Source organism: Pseudophryne corroboree, chromosome 1, assembly GCF_028390025.1.
Source record: "Pseudophryne corroboree isolate aPseCor3 chromosome 1, aPseCor3.hap2, whole genome shotgun sequence".
In the NCBI taxonomy this organism is placed as follows: Eukaryota; Metazoa; Chordata; class Amphibia; order Anura; family Myobatrachidae; genus Pseudophryne; species Pseudophryne corroboree.
The window spans coordinates 1,230,971,062-1,230,994,206 of NC_086444.1; the positions used below are offsets into that span (position 1 = coordinate 1,230,971,062).

General features: G+C 53.8%; 1 protein-coding gene across 1 annotated transcript in view; it reads right to left on the reverse strand.

The window, feature by feature from the left end:
- Positions 1-23,145, reverse strand: part of LOC134931659 (probable carboxypeptidase X1) — a 248,101-nt gene that overhangs the window by 224,598 nt on the left and 358 nt on the right. The window lies entirely within an intron of this gene.

Sequence of the window (23,145 nt, forward strand, 5' to 3'; positions counted from 1 at the left end):
CCAGTGTGACGTCTACCTGAGTACACTGCTCCTGTGTGACGTCTACCTGAGGACACTGCTCCTGTGTGACGCCTACCTGAGGACACTGCTCCTGTATGATGTTTACCTGAGGACTCTGCTCCTATGTGACTCCTAGCTGAGGACACTGCTCCTGTGTGACATCTACCTGAGGACACTGCTCCAGTGTGATGCCTACCTGAGGACACTGCTCCAGTGTGACGCCTACCTTAGGACACTGCTCCAGTGTGACGCCTACCTGAGGACACTGCTCCAGTGTGACGTCTACCTGAGTACACTGCTCCTGTGTGACGTCTACCTGAGGACACTGCTCCTGTGTGACACCTACCTGAGTGCACTGCTCCTGTATGATGTTTTCCTGAGGACACTGCTCCTATGTGACTCCTAGCTGAGGACACTGCTCCTGTGTGACAACTACCTGAGGACACTGCTCCAATGTGATGCCTACCTGAGGACACTGCTCCTGTGTGACGCCTACCTTAGGACACTGCTCCAGTGTGACTCCTACCTGAGGACACTGCTCCAGTGTGACGCCTACCTGAGAACACTGCTCCTGTGTGACTCCTAGATGAGGACACTGCTCCTGTGTGACACCTACCTGAGGACATTGCTCCAGTGTGACGCCTTCCTGAGGACACTGCTCCAGTGTGACGTCTACCTGAGTACACTGCTCCTGTGTGACGTCTACCTGAGGACACTGCTCCTGTGTGACGCCTACCTGAGGACACTGCTCCTGTATGATGTTTACCTGAGGACACTGCTCCTATGTGACTCCTAGCTGAGGACACTGCTCCTGTGTGACACCTACCTGAGGACACTGCTCCAGTGTGATGCCTACCTGAGGACACTGCTCCTGTGTGACGCCTACCTTAGGAGACTGCTCCAGTGTGACGCCTACCTGAGGACACTGCTCCAGTGTTACGTCTACCTGAGTACACTGCTCCTGTGTGACGTCTACCTGAGGACACTGCTCCTGTGTGACACCTACCTGAGTACACTGCTCCTGTATGATGTTTTCCTGAGGACACTGCTCCTATGTGACTCCTAGCTGAGTACACTGCTCCTGTGTGACACCTACCTGAGGACACTGCTCCAATGTGATGCCTACCTGAGGACACTGTTCCTGTGTGACGCCTACCTTAGGACACTGCTCCAGTGTGACTCCTACCTGAGGACACTGCTCCAGTGTGACGCCTACCTGAGAACACTGCTCCTGTGTGACTCCTAGCTGAGGACACTGCTCCTGTGTGACACCTACCTGAGGACATTGCTCCAGTGTGACGCCTACCTGAGGACACTGCTCCAGTGTGACGTCTACCTGAGTACACTGCTCCTGTGTGACGTCGACCTGAAGACAATGCTCCTGTGTGACGTCTACCTGAGGACACTGCTCCTATGTGACTCCTAGCTGAGGACACTGCTCCTGTGTGACGTCTACCTGAGGACACTGCTCCTGTGTGACGTCTACCTGAGGACACTGCTCCTGTGTGACATCTACCTGAGGACACTGCTGCTGCTGTGTGACTCCTAGCTGAGGTCACTGCTCCTGTGTGACGCCTACCTGAGGACACTGCTACTGCGTTATGCCTACCTGAGGACACTGCTCCAGTGTGACGCTTACCTGAGTACACTGCTCCTGCGTGACGCCCACCTGAGCACACTGCTCCTGCGTTATGCCTAACTGAGGACACTGCTCCAGTGTGCCGCCAACCTGAGGACACTGCTGCTGTGTGACGTCTACCTGAGGACACTGCTTCTGCGTGACGCCTACCTGAGGACACTGCTCCTGCGTGATGCCTACCTGAGGACACTGCTCCAGTGTGACGCCTACCTTAGGACACTGCTCCAGTGTGACGCCTACCTGAGGACACTGCTCCAGTGTGACGTCTACCTGAGTACACTGCTCCTGTGTGACGCCTACCTTAGGACACTGCTCCAGTGTGACTCCTACCTGAGGACACTGCTCCTGTGTGACTCCTAGATGAGGACACTGCTCCTGTGTGACACCTACCTAAGGACATTGCTCCAGTGTGACGCCTACCTGAGGACACTGCTCCAGTGTGACGTCTACCTGAGTACACTGCTCCTGTGTGACGTCTACCTGAGGACACTGCTCCTGTGTGACGCCTACTTGAGGACACTGCTCCTGTATGATGTTTACCTGAGGACACTGCTCCTATGTGACTCCTAGCTGAGGACACAGCTCCTGTGTGACACCTACCTGAGGACACTGCTCCAGTGTGATGCCTACCTGAGGACACTGCTCCAGTGTGACGCCTACCTTAGGACACTGCTCCAGTGTGACTCCTACCTGAGGACACTGCTCCAGTGTGACGCCTACCTGAGAACACTGCTCCTGTGTGACTCCTAGCTGAGGACACTGCTCCTGTGTGACACCTACCTGAGGACACTGCTCCAGTGTGACGTATACCTGAGTACACTGCTCCTGTGTGACGTCTACCTGAAGACAATGCTCCTGTGTGACGTCTACCTGAGGACACTGCTCCTATGTGACTCCTAGCTGAGTACACTGCTCCTCTGTGACGTCTACCTGAGGACACTGCTCCTGTGTGACGTCTACCTGAGGACAATGCTCCTGTGTGACACCTACCTGAGTACACTGGTTCTGTATGATGTTTTCCTGAGGACACTGCTCCTATGTGACTCCTAGCTGAGGACACTGCTGCAGTGTGACACCTACCTGAGGACACTGCTCCAATGTGATGCCTACATGAGGACACTGCTCCTGTGTGACGCCTACCTTAGGACACTGCTCCAGTGTGACTCCTACCTGAGGACACTGCTCCAGTGTGACGCCTACCTGAGTACACTGCTCCTGTGTGACTCCTAGCTAAGGACACTGCTCCTGTGTTACACCTACCTAAGGACATTGCCGCCTACCTGAGGACACTGCTCCAGTGTGACGTCTACCTGAGTACACTGCTCCTGTGTGACGTCTACCTGAAGACAATGCTCCTGTGTGACGTCTACCTGAGGACACTGCTCCTATGTGACTCCTAGCTGAGGACACTGCTCCTGTGTGACGTCTACCTGAGGACACTGCTCCTGTGTGACGTCTACCTGAGGACACTGCTCCTGTGTGACATCTACCTGAGGACACTGCTGCTGCTGTGTGACTCCTAGCTGAGGTCACTGCTCCTGTGTGACGCCTACCTGAGGACACTGCTACTGTGTTATGCCTACCTGAGGACACTGCTCCAGTGTGACGCTTACCTGAGTACACTGCTCCTGCGTGACGCCCACCTGAGCACACTGCTCCTGCGTTATGCCTAACTGAGGACACTGCTCCAGTGTGCCGCCTACCTGAGGACACTGCTGCTGTGTGACGTCTACCTGAGGACACTGCTTCTGCGTGACGCCTACCTGAGGACACTGCTCCTGCGTGACGTCTACCTGAGGACACTGCTCCAGTGTGACGACTACCTGAGGACACTGCTCCAGTGTGACGCCTACCTGAGGACACTGCTCCAGTGTGACGTCTACCTGAGTACACTGCTCCTGTGTGACGTCTACCTGAGGACACTGCTCCTGTGTGACACCTACCTGAGTACACTGCTCCTGTATGATGTTTTCCTGAGGACACTGCTCCTATGTGACTCCTAGCTGAGGACACTGCTCCTGTGTGACACCTACCTGAGGACACTGATCCAGTGTGATGCCTACCTGTGGACACTGCTCCTGTGTGACGCCTACCTTAGGACACTGCTCCAGTGTGACTCCTACCTGAGGACACAGCTCCAGTGTGACGCCTACCTGAGTACACTGCTCCTGTGTGACTCCTAGCTGAGGACACCGCTCCTGTGTGACACCTACCTGAGGACATTACTCCAGTGTGAAGCCTACCTGAGGACACTGCTCCAGTGTGACGTCTACCTGAGTACACTGCTCCTGTGTGACGTCTACCTGAGGACAATGCTCCTGTGTGACTCCTAGCTGAGGACACTGCTCCTGTGTGACGTCTACCTGAGGACACTGCTCCTGTGTGACATCTACCTGAGGACACTGCTGCTGTGTGACTCCTAGCTGAGGACACTGCTCCAGTGTGACGCTTACCTGAGTACACTGCTCCTGTGTGACGCCTACCTGAGGACACTGCTCCTGTGTGACGTCTACCTGAGGACACCGGCCTACCTGAGGACACTGCTCCTGTGTGACGTCTACCTGAGGACAATGCTCCTCTGTGACGCCTAACTGAGTACACTGCTCCTGTGTGACGTCTACCTGGGTACACTGCTCCTGTGTGACGTCTACCTGAGGACACTGTTCCTGTGTGACACCTAGCTGAGTACACTGCTCCAGTGTGATGCCTACCTGAGGACACTGCTCCTGTGTGACGTCTACCCGAGGACACTGCTCCTTTGTGACGCCTACCTGAGGACACTGCTCCGATGTGACTCCAAGCTGAGGTCACTGCTCCAGTGTGACGTCTACCTGAGGACACTGCTCCAGTGTGACTCCTACCTGAGGACACTGCTACAGTGTTATGCCTACCTGAGAACACTGCTCCTGTGTGACTCCTAGCTGAGGACACTGCTCCTGTGTGACACCTACTTGAGGACATTGCTCCTGTGTGACGCCTACCTGAGGACACTGCTCCTGTGTGATGTCTACCTGAGTACACTGCTCCAGTGTGACGTCTACCTGAGGACACTGCTCCTATGTGACTCCTAGCTGAGGACACTGCTCCTGTGTGACACCTACCTGAGGACACTGCTCCAATGTGATGCCTACCTGAGGACACTGCTCCTGTGTGACGCCTACCTTAGGACACTGCTCCAGTGTGACTCCTACCTGAGGACACTGCTCCAGTGTGACACCTACCTGAGAACACTGCTCCTGTGTGACTCCTAGCTGAGGACACTGCTCCTGTGTGACACCTACCTGAGGACATTGCTCCAGTGTGACGCCTACCTGAGGACACTGCTCCAGTGTGACGTCTACCTGAGTACACTGCTCCTGTGTGACGTCTACCTGAAGACAATGCTCCTGTGTGACGTCTACCTGAGGACACTGCTCCTATGTGACTCCTAGCTGAGGACACTGCTCCTGTGTGACGTCTACCTGAGGACACTGCTCCTGTGTGACGTCTACCTGAGGACACTGCTCCTGTGTGACATCTACCTGAGGACACTGCTGCTGCTGTGTGACTCCTAGCTGAGGTCACTGCTCCTGTGTGACGCCTACCTGAGGACACTGCTACTGTGTTATGCCTACCTGAGGACACTGCTCCAGTGTGACGCTTACCTGAGTACACTGCTCCTGCGTGACGCCCACCTGAGCACACTGCTCCTGCGTTATGCCTAACTGAGGACACTGCTCCAGTGTGCCGCCTACCTGAGGACACTGCTGCTGTGTGACGTCTACCTGAGGACACTGCTTCTGCGTGACGCCTACCTGAGGACACTGCTCCTGCGTGACGACTACCTGAGGACACTGCTCCAGTGTGACGACTACCTGAGGACACTGCTCCAGTGTGACGCCTACCTGAGGACACTGCTCCAGTGTGACGTCTACCTGAGGACACTGCTCCTGTGTGACACCTACCTGAGTACACTGCTCCTGTATGATGTTTTCCTGAGGACACTGCTCCTATGTGACTCCTAGCTGAGGACACTGCTCCTGTGTGACACCTACCTGAGGACACTGCTCCAGTGTGATGCCTACCTGAGGACACTGCTCCTGTGTGATGCCTACCTTAGGACACTGCTCCAGTGTGACTCCTACCTGAGGACACAGCTCCAGTGTGACGCCTACCTGAGTACACTGCTCCTGTGTGACTCCTAGCTGAGGACACCGCTCCTGTGTGACACCTACATGAGGACATTGCTCCAGTGTGAAGCCTACCTGAGGACACTGCTCCAGTGTGACGTCTACCTGAGTACACTGCTCCTGTGTGACGTCTACCTGAGGACAATGCTCCTGTGTGACGTCTACCTGAAGACACTGCTCCTATGTGACTCCTAGCTGAGGACACTGCTCCTGTGTGACGTCTACCTGAGGACAATGCTCCTGTGTGACATCTACCTGAGGACACTGCTGCTGTGTGACTCCTAGCTGAGGACACTGCTCCAGTGTGACGCTTACCTGAGTACACTGCTCTTGTGTGACGCCTACCTGAGGACACTGCTCCTGTGTGACGTCTACCTGAGGACACTGCTCCTGCGTGACGCCTACCTGAGGACACTGCTCCTGTGTGACGCCTACCTGAGGACACTGCTCCAGTGTGACACCTACCTGAGGACAATGCTCCTCTGTGATATGCCTACCTGAGAACACTGCTCCTGTGTGACTCCTAGCTGAGGACACTGCTCCTGTGTGACACCTACTTGAGGACATTGCTCCTGTGTGACGCCTACTTGAGGACATTGCTCCTGTGTGACGTCTACCTGAGTACACTGCTCCTGTGTGACGTCTACCTGAGGACAATGCTCCTGTGTGACGTCTACCTGAAGACACTGCTGCTGTTTGACTCCTAGCTGAGGACACTGCTCCAGTGTGACGCTTACCTGAGGACACTGCTCTTGTGTGACGTCTACCTGAGGACACTGCTCCTTTGTGACGCCTACCTGAGGACACTGCTCCGATGTGACTCCTAGCTGAGGTCACTGCTCCAGTGTGACGTCTACCTGAGGACACTGCTCCAGTGTGACTCCTACCTGAGGACACTGCTTCAGTGTTATGCCTACCTGAGAACACTGCTCCTGTGTGACTCCTAGCTGAGGACACTGCTCCTGTGTGACACCTACTTGAGTACATTGCTCCTGTGTGACGCCTACCTGAGGACACTGCTCCTGTGTGATGTCTACCTGAGTACACTGCTCCAGTGTGACGTCTACCTGAGGACACTGCTCCTATGTGACTCCTAGCTGAGGACACTGCTCCTGTGTGATGCCTACCTGAGGACACTGCTCCAGTGTGACGCCTACCTGAGGACACTGCTCCTGTGTGACATCTACCTGTGGACACTGCTCCTGTGTGACTCCTAGCTGAGGTCACTGCTCCTGTGTGATGCCTACCTGAGGACACTGCTCCTGTGTGACTCCTAACTGAGGACACTGCTCCAGTGTGACGCCTACCTGAGGACACTGCTCCTGTGTGACGTCTACCTGAGGACACTGCTCCTGTGTGACGCCTACCTGAGGACACTGCTCCAGTGTGACGTCTACCTGAGGACACTGCTCCTGTGGGACATCTACCTGAGGACACTGCTCATGTGTGACGCCTAGCTGAGGACACTGCTCCAGTGTGACATCTACCTGAGTACACTGCTCCTGTGTGACGTCTACCTGAGGACACTGCTCCTGTGTGACGTCTACCTGAGGACACTGCTCCTGTGTGACGCCTACCTGAGCACACTGCTCCTGTGTGACTCCTAGCTGAGGACACTGCTTCTATTTGACTCCTAGCTGAGGACACTGCTCCTATGTGACGCCTACCTGAAGACACTGCTCCAGTGTGACGCCTACCTGAGGACATTGCTCCTGCGTGACTCCTACCTGAGGACACTGCTCCAGTGTGACGCCTACCTGAGGACACTGCTCCAGTGTGACGTCTACCTGAGTACACTGCTCCTGTGTGACGTCTACCTGAGGACACTGCTCCTGTGTGACGCCTACCTGAGGACACTGCTCCTGTATGATGTTTACCTGAGGACACTGCTCCTATGTGACTCCTACCTGAGGACACTGCTCCTGTGTGACACCTACCTGAGGACACTGCTCCAGTGTGATGCCTACCTGAGGACACTGCTCCAGTGTGACGCCTACCTTAGGACACTGCTCCAGTGTGACGCCTACCTGAGGACACTGCTCCAGTGTGACGTCTACCTGAGGACACTGCTCCTGTGTAAAACCTACCTGAGTACACTGCTCCTGTATGATGTTTTCCTGAGGACACTGCTCCTATGTGACTCCTAGCTGAGGACACTGCTCCTGTGTGACACCTACCTGAGGATACTGCTCCAATGTGATGCCTACCTGAGGACACTGCTCCTGTGTGACACCTACCTTAGGACACTGCTCCAGTGTGACTCCTACCTGAGGGCACTGCTCCTGTGTGACTCCTAGCTGAGGACACTGCTCCAGTGTGACGTCTACCTGAGTACACTGCTCCTGTGTGACGCCTACCTTAGGACACTGCTCCAGTGTGACTCCTACCTGAGGACACTGCTCCAGTGTGACGCTTACCTGAGAACACTGCTCCTGTGTGACTCCTAGCTGAGGACACCGCTCCTGTGTGACACCTACCTGAGGACATTGCTCCAGTGTGACGCCTACCTGAGGACACTGTTCTAGTGTGACGTCTACCAGAGTGCACTGCTCCTGTGTGACGTCTACCTGAGGACAATGCTCCTGTGTGACGTCTACCTGAGGACACTGCTCCTATGTGACTCCTAGCTGAGGACACTGCTCCTGTGTGACGTCTACCTGAGGACACTGCTCCTGTGTGACATCTATCTGAGGACACTGCTGCTGTGTGACTCCTAGCTGAGGACACTGCTCCAGTGTGACTTTTACCTGAGTACACTGCTTCTGTGTGACGCCTACCTGAGGACACTGCTCCTGTGTGACATCTACCTGAGGACACTGCTCCTGCGTGACGCCTACCTGAGGACACTGCTCCTGTGTGACGCCTACCTGAGGACACTGCTCCAGTGTGACACCTACCTGAGGACACTGCTCCTGTGTGACGCCTACCTGAGTACACTGCTCCTGTGTGACGTCTACCTGGGTACACTGCTCCTGTGTGACGTCTACCTGAGGACACTGTTCCTGTGTGACACCTAGCTGAGGACACTGCTCCAGTGTGATGCCTACCTGAGGACACTGCTCCTGTATGACGTCTTCCTGAGGACACTGCTCCTTTGTGACGCCTACCTGAGGACACTGCTCCGATGTGACTCCTACCTGAGGACACTGCTTCAGTGTTATGCCTACCTGAGAACACTGCTCCTGTATGACTCCTAGCTGAGGACACTGCTCCTGTGTGACACCTACTTGAGGACATTGCTCCTGTGTGACGCCTACCTGAGGACACTGCTCCTGTGTGATGTCTACCTGAGTACACTGCTCCAGTGTGACGTCTACCTGAGGACACTGCTCCTATGTGACTCCTAGCTGAGGACACTGCTCCTGTGTGATGCCTACCTGAGGACACTGCTCCAGTTTGACGCCTACCTGAGGACACTGCTCCTGTGTGACATCTACCTGTGGACACTGCTCCTGTGTGACTCCTAGCTGAGGTCACTGCTCCTGTGTGATGCCTACCTGAGGACACTGCTCCTGTGTGACTCCTACCTAAGGACACTGCTCCAGTGTGACGCCTACCTGAGGACACTGCTCCTGTGTGACGTCTACCTGAGGACACTGCTCCAGTGTGACGCCTACCTGAGGACACTGCTCCAGTGTGACGTCTACCTGAGTACACTGCTCCTGTGTGACGTCTACCTGAGGACACTGCTCCTGTGTGACGCCTACCTGAGTACACTGCTCCTGTATGATGTTTACCTGAGGACACTGCTCCTATGTGACTCCTAGCTGAGGACACTGCTCCTGTGTGACACCTACCTGAGGACACTGCTCCAGTGTGATGCCTACCTGAGGACAATGCTCCAGTGTGACGCCTACCTTAGGACACTGCTCCAGTGTGACGCCTACCTGAGGACACTGCTCCAGTGTGACGTCTACCTGAGTACACTGCTCCTGTGTGACGTCTACCTGAGGACACTGCTCCTGTGTGACACCTACCTGAGTACACTGCTCCTGTATGATGTTTTCCTGAGGACACTGCTCCTATGTGACTCCTAGCTGAGGACACTGCTCTTGTGTGACACCTACCTGAGGACACTGCTCCAATGTGATGTCTACCTGAGGACACTGCTCCTGTGTGACGCCTACCTTAGGACACTGCTCCAGTGTGACTCCTACCTGAGGACACTGCTCCAGTGTGACTCCTACCTGAGAACACTGCTCCTGTGTGACTCCTAGCTGAGGACACTGCTCCTGTGTGACACCTACCTGAGGACATTGCTCCAGTGTGATGCCTACCTGAGGACACTGCTCCAATGTGATGCCTACCAGAGAACACTGCTCCTGTGTGACGCCTACCTTAGGACACTGCTCCAGTGTGACTCCTACCTGAGGACACTGCTCCAGTGTGATGCCTACCTGAGAACACTGCTCCTGTGTGACTCCTAGCTGAGGACACTGCTCCTGTGTGACACCTACCTGAGGACATTGCTCCTGTGTGACACCTACCTGAGGACATTGCTCCAGTGTGACGCCTACCTGAGGACACTGCTCCAGTGTGACGTCTACCTGAGTACACTGCTCCTGTGTGAAGTCTACCTGAGGACAATGCTCCTTTGTGACGTCTACCTGAGGACACTGCTCCTATGTGACTCCTAGCTGAGGACACTGCTCCTGTGTGACGTCTACCTGAGGACACTGCTCCTGTGTGACGTCTACCTGAGGACACTGCTCCTGTGTGACATCTACCTGAGGACACTGCTGCTGTGTGACTCCTAGCTGAGGTCACTGCTCCTGTGTGACGCCTACCTGAGGACACTGCTACTGCGTTATGCCTACCTGAGGACACTGCTCCAGTGTGACGTTTACCTGAGGACACTGCTCCTGCGTGACGCCCACCTGAGCACACTGCTCCTGCGTTATGCCTAAATGAGGACACTGCTCCAGTGTGCCGCCTACCTGAGGACACTGCTGCTGTGTGACGTCTACCTGAGGACACTGCTTCTGCGTGACGCCTACCTGAGGACACTGCTACAGCGTGACGCCTACCTGAGGACACTGCTCCAGTGTGACTCCTACCTGAGGACACTGCTTCAGTGTTATGCCTACCTGAGAACACTGCTCCTGTGTGACTCCTAGCTGAGGACACTGCTCCTGTGTGACACCTACTTGAGGACATTGCTCCAGTGTGACGCCTACCTGAGGACACTGCTCCTGTGTGATGTCTACCTGAGGACACTGCTCCTGTGTGATGTCTACCTGAGTACACTGCTCCAGTGTGACGTCTACCTGAGGACACTGCTCCTATGTGACTCCTAGATGAGGACACTGCTCCTGTGTGACACCTACCTGAGGACACTGCTCCAATGTGATGTCTACCTGAGGACACTGCTCCTGTGTGACGCCTACCTTAGGACACTGCTCCAGTGTGACTCCTACCTGAGGACACTGCTCCAATGTGACGCCTACCTGAGAACACTGCTCCTGTGTGACTCCTAGCTGAGGACACTGCTCCTGTGTGACACCTACCTGAGGACATTGCTCCAGTGTGACGCCTACCTGAGGACACTGCCCCAATGTGATGCTGTGACAGGACGATACCGTACGGAAGCACTCGCAGCTTCCGCGTCCCGTTGACTGCGCACAGAATGGAAGGTCAAGCCGCACAAGGCCTGACCACATAGGGGATTCCCGCTCACCGTCAGTAACCGCCTGTTACTGACTCCACCCACTGCGCTGTGGGCGGGTTCTCGCTGCCACCACCAAACTCCTAACCTGCCGTGGCGTTTGGAACCACGGTTCTGCTCTGTATGTGCCGACGCACTGCTTTACCACACCTGTGTGGTGTCGACGAATCCCCACTAGCCACTTGCTAGGCCTCTACCGGTAGCTGGCGGAAGGCGGAGCTTGGAGACGTCAGGTGCTTCCCTGGACAGCCGGAGAACGGGGCTAGGTTTGGCCTAACCCTGTTGGTCACAAGATGAAGCAGTCTTCTTGAGGCAAAGATGTTTATTTGCTCAAATAACCTTTAAAAAGGCTCCTCCCTATTGCTAGGGGCAACAGCATACAATCAAGATGTTTTCAGCAGAAGAAGATGTTACAATACACCTGGAGGCTCACAGGCATCCTCTTTTTATCTCAGTTCTACACACAGTACCACAGGGGGGTAAGCCCTCCCTGTCTTCTCCAACCAATCAGGTTATTGCAGAAAATATAAAGAAATACAAGTTTACATTTCAAAAGTTAAGAATTAGATAAAGCAATGTTCTGCTCCTCTTCATATATAACCAAACCAGTGGCTATCCCAAACACAATCTGATTATCATCTTCCTGTCTCTTTCACAAATGTAAATGTAACTTGCATTTCAATTGCATTCACCCTCTCACACATAGACAACGTTCTTATATTGTAAATTAAACATAATCTGCATCACACATAATGCAGCCTAAGAAATGTTACATCAAACTGTTGTTGAATGAAACCCACTAGTTTGCATTTGTAAAACACAATCTGATTAACATGTTCCTGTCTCTCTAACATCTCCATGCAAACCCAGTTCACTCAATATTCAGAGAAGACAGCAACAAATCCTTTCACCTGCATGTGACTATAAAGTTACACAGAGATACATCTCAATCTCAAAGAAATGGCTTGTCTATACACCCCTTTCCAGGTGCCAGGGTCATCAGCATCTCAATTCCTAGGTGAGAAGCTTCCAAGCCATTTGTCCTCAAACGTAAATGCATTTTAAAACCAACACAGCTTACACATTCCTTCTAAGTGCTGGCATTTGCTGCAATGTAAATGTGCAATCTTACAACTGTGCCTATTGCCTTAAATATAACATTGGTGAAAACACAGTATTAAATATATTCTTAAATACCCGGTGCCTAGCACCCACACTATATTTAAAGATGGCGCTTAGCACCAGTGCACAGTTTTAAAGTGGCGCCAAGCGCCCATTGTCCTGTTAAGGGCGCCGGGCACTAGGGGTTAACCCCTTCAGTGCCGCACGTGTGGCTGGTTGGTCTCTCCGGCCACACTCCTCCCCCCCATTCAAGCGGGTCAACCAGGGACCCATGTCCCAACGATTTGGGTCCTGGTCCCGCAGTCCGTTGGGGTGAAGGGGACGCTACCTGGGATGTGTAGGCTCTGGCCTAGACAGTTCATCCATAGTGTAGTGGGCCTCTCTTCGTGGGTGCACAATGTTGAAATAGTCCACCTGAAGTCCAAGTTCAAGGCTCCACCACAAAAGTCTGTCAAATTTCCCCAAGGTAGGTTGCAGCCACCTAACAGGTGGGTGGTAAGTCACCACGGCGGGGGGCTGGTTACAAACAAGTGCCACCCAAGGTGTCCCAATTGTGGCATACCCCACCTCCCACCATAGCAGTTTTCTGCTCAAACAGGCCACAGGGTGCTCCTGCCCATATGGCTCTTTCTGGCTCGGTACTGCTCCCAGTCCGTGCAGTGGCGCAGTAGTTCGTAACGCACAGTCCTGGTCAAGAATGTGCGCCATCAGCACTGGAGCGGGTACCCGAGCCTCCTTCAATGACTGGAATGCCAACTCGCAAGCGGGTGCAAAGTCCACTGACTTGGGAATGCCCTTCCTAGCCATCTCTGTCAAGGGGTTCACTACAGGACTAAAGTCAATGACAACATGTCCGTAGGGCCTTACAGGTTCTAAGGTCAGTACCGGTCTGGGTGATGTGGGTCGGGGACAGCCTCTGGTTGCCTCCACCCCCTCTGGGTTGGGCCTACCCCTGTCTCCTCCCACATGGTGCCCCAGGCACTGCACCTCCGTCATACCTATCTGGCAACTGTCTGCCCTTACTGTCAGACCTGCCCTCCAATCCTCCTCTGTCGACCTATGACTCGGGAAACCTACCCTGTCACCTAGGCCTACTCCTTCCTCCTCGTCCGCTACCTGTGCCACAGTGATGGCGGCCAGACCACCAGCCTCTGGATCCTGTGTGGCATCCACTACAGGGAGGCTGCGTGTCTTCCCCGATCTACTGTGCACAGGCAGGGGACCTGCTATGTCCACAGCAACTTGCTGCAAGGGTTCTCCTATGGGCAGAGGCCCAGAGACAACACAACCGCTGGTAAGCTCTGTGTCAGGCACTTCAGGGTACGGTCTGTCTCCGGGTTGCTGTCCAAAGGGGTTTCGCTGGCAACCGACATCGGTTGCGCAGGAACGTTCCCTGAGGGGACCAGTTGGACACATTCCCTATCTGGTCTATCCCCTCCCACTTTCCTGGCTACCCTGTACCTTAACCCTTCCCGCCAGGTCAAACTTCCTGCCCCAACCCTGTCAAGGCCGCTGCCAGAGTGGCGCCTCATGCCTTTCGGGGATGGGTCAGAGAGTTGAGCCTCCCTAAACTCCTGCCTGTGGCCCTCAATCTCTCCTAAATTGGGACACTCTACAGGGGGATCTAGGTGGGGACTACTAGGGTCAGTCTGGTAGGGGTCAGTCATGGAAAAGTCAGTGTGGTTTTTCATACTCACCGCCGGAGTCGACAAACCACTTGGGTCAGGAGCATCATTGGGCACCCCCACAGGATCAAACGAGCTGGAACCGACATCCTCTGCGTTGCTAGGGGACGTAGGCATACCAGAGGCAAAAGGCATGCGGGGTCGATGTACTGATCTAGCCGCTGTGATCTTTTCCTCTGGGCTGGTTGATGCTGTGGTTGGCTGTGCTGGCAGTTGTCTAGCAGCTGTAGTCTTTTCCTCTGGGCTGGGCTGTGCTGGAGTAGCTGATGTCAACGGTGGTTTTGGAACTTGACTCCGGGGAATGGCGCCAACAAACGTAGTGACGATCCCACCACCCAGATCATTTCCTAGGACCACATCAGTTGGGAGACCATCCATGACGGCAACTTCTCGCAACTCTGGTCCAGCTCCCCAGTCCAGGTAGACTCTTGCCATGGGAACCGCTTTTTCTGTTCCTTCTGCCAGGGTGACCGTGGCAGTGCGACCCTGCAGTACTGCAGCAGGATCTATAAGGTGGGGGCTCACCACAGTGATTGAGGCCCCAGAGTCTCTTAGGCCTTCTCCCTGCAGGGGTCCCACGTGGACTGGCTGCAGGTGCCTCCACATGTTGTGTAGGGGCTGTTTGGCCATGCAGGTGACTCTCTCCGCAGAGTGCACCTGTCTCTCGCCACACTCCATCGGACTGACTGGAGGGGGAACAGTCTCTGTAGGCTCATCTCCTCTCGTCAAACAAGCGAGCCGGGCTCCAGCACTCGGATTTGGGGCACGAGTCTGGGGTGCTTGGGATGCAGGACAGTTCATCCTCAAATGTCCGATTTTCCCACAGCCGTAGCACTTCTTCTCCAGTCGTGGCACCGATGATCTCTGATCAGTTGCAGGGACGCTGCGGTGCGGTTGCTGGCCAAGAGCACCCGGGTTGGAAGATGCTTGTCTTTGGGGGTGATGAGCTGAAGAGGGGGGTCCCCTTGGTGGTACAGTCTGTTGGAGCTGGCTGCTGGCGGGGCGCTTCTGCCCCCGTGGCCGAATTGCCACATATTTGTCGGCTAATTGGGCAGCCATTTTTAAGCTGGGTGGCTCCCGATCTAGCACCCACTCCTTCACTTCTTGGGCGCACCTGCGGTAGAACTGCTCCCTGCAGATCAGGTCGATCAGTGCGTCCCATGTAGTGGCTTCCGAATCCTTCACCCACTTCACCACGTACTGCCGCAGCTGGGTGGCGAACTGCTCATGGGTGCTGCTAGGATTCTTAGGCAAGTCTCTGAATTTCTTCCTGTAAGACTCGGGAGTGATGAAGAATCGCTGGAGGAGGGCCTTCGCGACTTCATCGTAGTTCCCGCAGTCCTCCGTCGCCACTCCTCGATAGGCCTCCAAGGCCTCTCCATGCAGAGTGGGCACAAGGTGTCTCACCCACTCTGACTTGGGTAGATCATGTAGTTTACAAGTCCTCTCAAAGACTTGCAAATGTCCATCAATGTCCCCATCACTGTCTGCAAACTTGGCAAACTGAACTCGTCCTGATCTGTGTACAACAGCTGACAACGGCTCCCGGGGTACCACGGCCTGTGGTGCCCGCTCCGCATGCCACATCCGAATGACAAGCATGCGTTCTTGCTCCGTTGCCCTTTCCCCCAATTCCGCTAGCCGATCTGCTAGGGTATCCGGGTCGCCCCCCCTGGGACGTTGGGATCCTGGCCCTGCTAGGGATTGCTGGGAAACATGGCTGTTGTGAGAGAGGGCGGGGCTTGTGGATCTCACCGGTCCTGTGCGAAGGTCCACTGTTGGGTCGTCCTCTGCGATGCTGACGCCGTCAGTGTTTTCCACCTCCACCTGAGACTCCTCCCAGCTCCTGAGCGCCGCCTGCATGACGCTCTTGGACGCGTTGAAAGGGATTTCCACACCCTTCCCCTGGCATACGATCTCCAGATCCTCCTTGGACATTCCGCTGAATTCCGCCATCTTGTGCGTCCTCCTGCGCTGCAGTTACTCCTCTCCTGAGTAACTCGGCTTCTCCAATCGGGTGATGAAAAGCCGCCTGGGATTATCCCACCACTATGCCACCAATTTCTGTGACAGGACGATACCGTACGGAAGCACTCGCAGCTTCCGCGTCCTGTTGACTGCGCACAGAATGGAAGGTCAAGCCGCACGAGGCCTGACCACATAGGGGATTCCCGCTCACCGTCAGTAACCGCCTGTTACTGACTCCACCCACTGCGCTGTGGGCGGGTTCTCGCTGCCACCACCAAACTCCTAACCTGCCGTGGCGTTTGGAACCACGGTTCTGCTCTGTATGTGCCGACGCACTGCTTTACCACACCTGTGTGGTGTCGACGAATCCCCACTAGCCACTTGCTAGGCCTCTACCGGTAGCTGGCGGAAGGCGGAGCTTGGAGACGTCAGGTGCTTCCCTGGACAGCCGGAGAACGGGGCTAGGTTTGGCCTAACCCTGTTGGTCACAAGATGAAGCAGTCTTCTTGAGGCAAAGATGTTTATTTGCTCAAATAACCTTTAAAAAGGCTCCTCCCTATTGCTAGGGGCAACAGCATACAATCAAGATGTTTTCAGCAGAAGAAGATGTTACAATACACCTGGAGGCTCACAGGCATCCTCTTTTTATCTCAGTTCTACACACAGTACCACAGGGGGGTAAGCCCTCCCTGTCTTCTCCAACCAATCAGGTTATTGCAGAAAATATAAAGAAATACAAGTTTACATTTCAAAAGTTAAGAATTAGATAAAGCAATGTTCTGCTCCTCTTCATATATAACCAAACCAGTGGCTATCCCAAACACAATCTGATTATCATCTTCCTGTCTCTTTCACAAATGTAAATGTAACTTGCATTTCAATTGCATTCTCCCTCTCACACATAGACAACGTTCTTATACTGTAAATTAAACATAATCTGCATCACACATAATGCAGCCTAAGAAATGTTACATCAAACTGTTGTTGAATGAAACCCACTAGTTTGCATTTGTAAAACACAATCTGATTAACATGTTCCTGTCTCTCTAACATCTCCATGCAAACCCAGTTCACTCAATATTCAGAGAAGACAGCAACAAATCCTTTCACCTGCATGTGACTATAAAGTTACACAGAGACACATCTCAATCTCAAAGAAATGGCTGGTCTATACACCCCTTTCCAGGTGCCAGGGTCATCAGCATCTCAATTCCTAGGTGAGAAGCTTCCAAGCCATTTGTCCTCAAACGTAAATGCATTTTAAAACCAACACAGCTTACACATTCCTTCTAAGTGCTGGCATTTGCTGCAATGTAAATGTGCAATCTTACAACTGTGCCTATTGCCTTAAATATAACATTGGTGAAAACACAGTATTAAATATATTCTTAAATACCCGGTGCCTAGCACCCACACTATATTTAAAGATGGCGCTTAGCACCAGTGCACAGTTTTAAAGTGGCGCCAAGCGCCCATTGTCCTGTTAAGGGCGCCGGGCACTAGGGGTTAACCCCTTCAGTGCCGCACGTGTGGCTGGTTGGTCTCTCCGGCCACAGATGCCTACCTGAGAACACTGCTCCTGTGTGACGCCTACCTGAGGACACTGCTCCAGTGTGACTCCTACCTGAGGACACTGCTCCAGTGTGATGCCTACCTGAGAACACTGCTCCTGTGTGACTCCTAGCTGAGGACACTGCTCCTGTGTGACACCTACCTGAGGACATTGCTCCAGTGTGACGCCTACCTGAGGACACTGCTCCAGTGTGACGTCTACCTGAGTACACAGCTCCTGTGTGACGTCTACCTGAGGACAATGCTCCTGTGTGACGTCTACCTGAGGACACTGCTCCTATGTGACTCCTAGCTGAGGACATTGCTCCAGTGTGACGCATACCTGAGGACACTGCTCCAGTGTGACGTCTACCTGAGTACACTGCTCCTGTGTGACGTCTACCTGAGGACAATGCTCCTTTGTGACGTCTACCTGAGAACACTGTTCCTATGTGACTCCTAGCTGAGGCCACTGCTCCTGTGTGACGTCTACCTGAGGACACTGCTCCTGTGTGAAGTCTACCTGAGGACACTGCTCCTGTGTGACATCTACCTGAGGACACTGCTGCTGTGTGACTCCTAGCTGAGGTCACTGCTCCTGTGTGACGCCTACCTGAGGACACTGCTACTGCGTTATGCCTACCTGAGGACACTGCTCCAGTGTGACGCTTACCTGAGGACACTGCTCCTGCGAGACGCCCACCTGAGCACACTGCTCCTGCGTTATGCCTAAATGAGGACACTGCTCCAGTGTGCCGCCTACCTGAGGACACTGCTGCTGTGTGACGTCTACCTGAGGACACTGCTTCTGCGTGACGCCTACCTGAGGACACTGCTACAGCGTGACGCCTACCTGAGGACACTGCTCCAGTGTGACGCCTACCTGAGGACACTGCTCCAGTGTGACGCCTACCTGAGGACACTGCTCCAGTGTGACGTCTACCTGAGTACACTGCTCCTGTGTGACATCTACCTGAGGACACTGCTCCTGTGTGACACCTACCTGAGTACACTGCTCCTGTATGATGTTTTCCTGAGGACACTGCTCCTATGTGACTCCTAGCTGAGGACACTGCTCCTGTGTGACACCTACCTGAGGACACTGCTCCAGTGTGATGCCTACCTGAGGACACTGCTCCTGTGTGACGCCTACCTTAGGACACTGCTCCAGTGTGACTTCTACCTGAGGACACTGCTCCAGTGTGACGCCTACCTGAGAACACTGCTCCTGTGTGACTCCTAGCTGAGGACACCGCTCCTGTGTGACACCTACCTGAGTACATTGCTCCAGTGTGACGCCTACCTGAGGACACTGCTCCAGTGTGACGTCTACCTGAGTGCACTGCTCCTGTGTGACGTCTACCTGAGGACAATGCTCCTGTGTGACGTCTACCTGAGGACACTGCTCCTATGTGACTCCTAGCTGAGGACACTGCTCCTGTGTGACGTCTACCTGAGGACACTGCTCCTGTGTGACATCTACCTGAGGACACTGCTGCTGTGTGACGCCTACCTGAGGACACTGCTCCTGTGTGACGCCTACCTGAGGACACTGCTCCAGTGTGACACCTACCTGAGGACACTGCTCCTGTGTGACGCCTACCTGAGTACACTGCTCCTGTGTGACGTCTACCTGGGTACACTGCTCCTGTGTGACGTCTACCTGAGGACACTGTTCCTGTGTGACACCTAGCTGAGGACAATGCCTACCTGAGGACACTGCTCCTGTGTGACGTCTACCTGAGGACACTGCTCCTTTGTGACGCCTACCTGAGGACACTGCTCCGATGTGACTCCTAGCTGAGGTCACTGCTCCAGTGTGACGTCTACCTGAGGACACTGCTCCAGTGTGACTCCTACCTGAGGACACTGCTTCAGTGTTATGCCTACCTGAGAACACTGCTCCTGTGTGACTCCTAGCTGAGGATACTGCTCCTGTGTGACACCTACTTGAGGACATTGCTCCTGTGTGATGTCTACCTGAGTACACTGCTCCAGTGTGACGTCTACCTGAGGACACTGCTCCTATGTGACTCCTAGCTGAGGACACTGCTCCTGTGTGATGCCTACCTGAGGACACTGCTCCAGTGTGACGCCTACCTGAGGACACTGCTCCTGTGTGACATCTACCTGTGGACACTGCTCCTGTGTGACTCCTAGCTGAGGTCACTGCTCCTGTGTGATGCCTACCTGAGGACACTGCTCCTGTGTGACTCCTACCTGAGGACACTGCTCCAATGTGACGCCTACCTGAGGACACTGCTCCTGTGTGACGTCTACCTGAGGACACTGCTTCTATGTGACTCCTAGCTGAGGACACTGCTCCTGTGTGACGTCTACCTGAGGACACTGCTCCTGTGTGACATCTACCTGAGGACACTGCTGCTGTGTGACGCCTACCTGAGGACACTGCTCCTGTGTGACGCCTACCTGAGGACACTGCTCCAGTGTGACACCTACCTGAGGACACTGCTCCTGTGTGACGCCTACCTGAGTACACTGCTCCTGTGTGACGTCTACCTGTGTACACTGCTCCTGTGTGACGTCTACCTGAGGACACTGTTCCTGTGTGACACCTAGCTGAGGACAATGCCTACCTGAGGACACTGCTTCTGTGTGACGTCTACCTGAGGACACTGCTCCTTTGTGACGCCTACCTGAGGACACTGCTCCGATGTGACTCCTAGCTGAGGTCACTGCTCCAGTGTGACGTCTACCTGAGGACACTGCTCCAGTGTGACTCCTACCTGAGGACACTGCTTCAGTGTTATGCCTACCTGAGAACACTGCTCCTGTGTGACTCCTAGCTGAGGATACTGCTCCTGTGTGACACCTACTTGAGGACATTGCTCCTGTGTGACGCCTTCCTGAGGACACTGCTCCTGTGTGATGTCTACCTGAGTACACTGCTCCAGTGTGACGTCTACCTGAGGACACTGCTCCTATGTGACTCCTAGCTGAGGACACTGCTCCTGTGTGATGCCTACCTGAGGACACTGCTCCAGTGTGACGCCTACCTGAGGACACTGCTCCTGTGTGACATCTACCTGTGGACACTGCTCCTGTGTGACTCCTAGCTGAGGTCACTGCTCCTGTGTGATGCCTACCTGAGGACACTGCTCCTGTGTGACTCCTACCTGAGGACACTGCTCCAGTGTGACGCCTACCTGAGGACACTGCTCCTGTGTGACGTCTACCTGAGGACACTGCTCCTGTGTGACGCCTACCTGAGGACACTGCTCCTGTGTGACTCCTAGCTGAGGTCACTGCTCCTGTGTGACGCCTACCTGAGGACACTGCTCCAGTGTGACGCCTACCTGAGGACACTGTTCCAGTGTGAAATCTACCTGAGGACACTGCTCCTGTGTGACTCCTAGCTGAGGTCACTGCTCCTGTGTGATGTCTACCTGAGGACACTGCTCCTGTGTGACTCCTACCTGAGGACACTGCTCCAGTGTGACGCCTACCTGAGGACACTGCTCCTGTGTGACGTCTACCTGAGGACACTGCTCCTGTGTGACGCCTACCTGAGGTCACTGTTCCTGTGTGACTCCTAGCTGAGGTCACTGCTCCTGTGTGACGCCTACCTGAGGACACTGCTCCTGTGTGATGCCTACCTGAGGACACTGCTCCAGTGTGAAATCTACCTGAGTACACTGCTCTTGTGTGACTCCTAACTGAGGACACTGCTCCTGTGTGACACCTACCTGAGGACACTGCTCCTGTGTGACGTCTACCTGAGGACACTGCTCTTGTGTGTCATCTACCTGAGGACACTGCTCCTGTGTGACTTCTAGCTGAGGTCACTGCTCCTGTGTGACGCCTACCTGAGGACACTGCTCCTGTGTAATGACTGAGGACACTGCTCCTATGTGATGACTGAGGACACTGCTCCTGTGATATGACTACCCGAGTACAATGCTCCTGTATAACACTTACCTGAGGACAATGCTCCTGTATGATGCCTAACTGAGGACACTGCTCCTGTGTGATTTATGCCTCAGGACACTTCTCCTTTCTGACATCTTTGTGAGGACACTGCATATGTATAATGTCTACCTGAGGACATTGCTTCTTTTTTACATCTTCCTGAGAACACTGCTCCTGTATGACACCTAACTGAGGACAATGCTCCTGTGTGATGACTGAGGACACTGCTCCTGTGTGATGTCTACCTGAAGATACTGGTCCTGTATGCTATCTTCCTGGGAAAACTGCTCCTGTGTAATGTAATGCCTACCTGAGGACACTGCTCCTGTATAATACCTTCCTGAGGACACTGCTCCTGTATATTACCTTCCTGAGGATACTGCCACTGTATTATGCCTACCTGAGGACACTGCTCCTGTATAATACCTTCCAGAGGACACTGCTACTGTATGATACCTTCCTGGGGACACTTCTGTGTTATGTCTATCTGAAGACACTTCACCTGTATGAATTCTACCTTAGGACACTGCTCCAGCATAATTCCTTCCTGCGGACACTGCACCTGTATGATACATACCTGAGGACACGTCTCCTGTATGATATCTGAGGACACATCTTCTGTATAATACCTTCCTGAGGACACTGCTCCTGTATGATACCTTTCTGAGGACACCTCCTGTATGATGTCTACCTGAGAACACTTATCCTGTATGAATTCTACCTGAGGACACTGCTCTAGCATAATAACTTACTTAAGACACTGCTCCCGTAAGATACCTTCATGAGGATACTTCTCCTGTATGAATTCTACCTGAGGACTTTGCTACAGTATGAATTATTCATGAGTATACTGCTCCTGTATGACGTCTACCTGAGGACACTTCTGTATGATGTCTACCTGAGGACACTTCTGTATGAATTCTACCTGAGGACATTGCTACAGTATGAATTATTCCTGAGCACACTGCTTCTGTATGAAGTCTTCCTGATGACACTGCTCCTGTGTGAATTCTTGCTGAGGACACTGCTCCAGTATAATACCTTCCTGAGGACACGTCTCCTGTATAATGTCTACCTGAGGACACTTCTCCTGTATGACTTGAACCTGAGACACTGTTCTTGTATGAATTCTACCTGAGGATTCTGCTCCAGAATGAATTTCACCTGAGGATACTGATGATGTCTACCTGCTGCCCCGCTTAGGGCGCCTACCTGAGTACACTGCTCATGCATAAAGGCTCCACTTGCTGCAATGTCCACACAAATGGACCTTCTGCATTCATCCCATAACTTGATCCTTCATATGAAAGATACCTCCTAGAGCGGACCTCAGATTTGCTGCACAGGTCTAATAAAAGCCAAGCAGGAGCACACACAGCCATCATACTGCACACAGGACATGTTGGTAGCATCAGC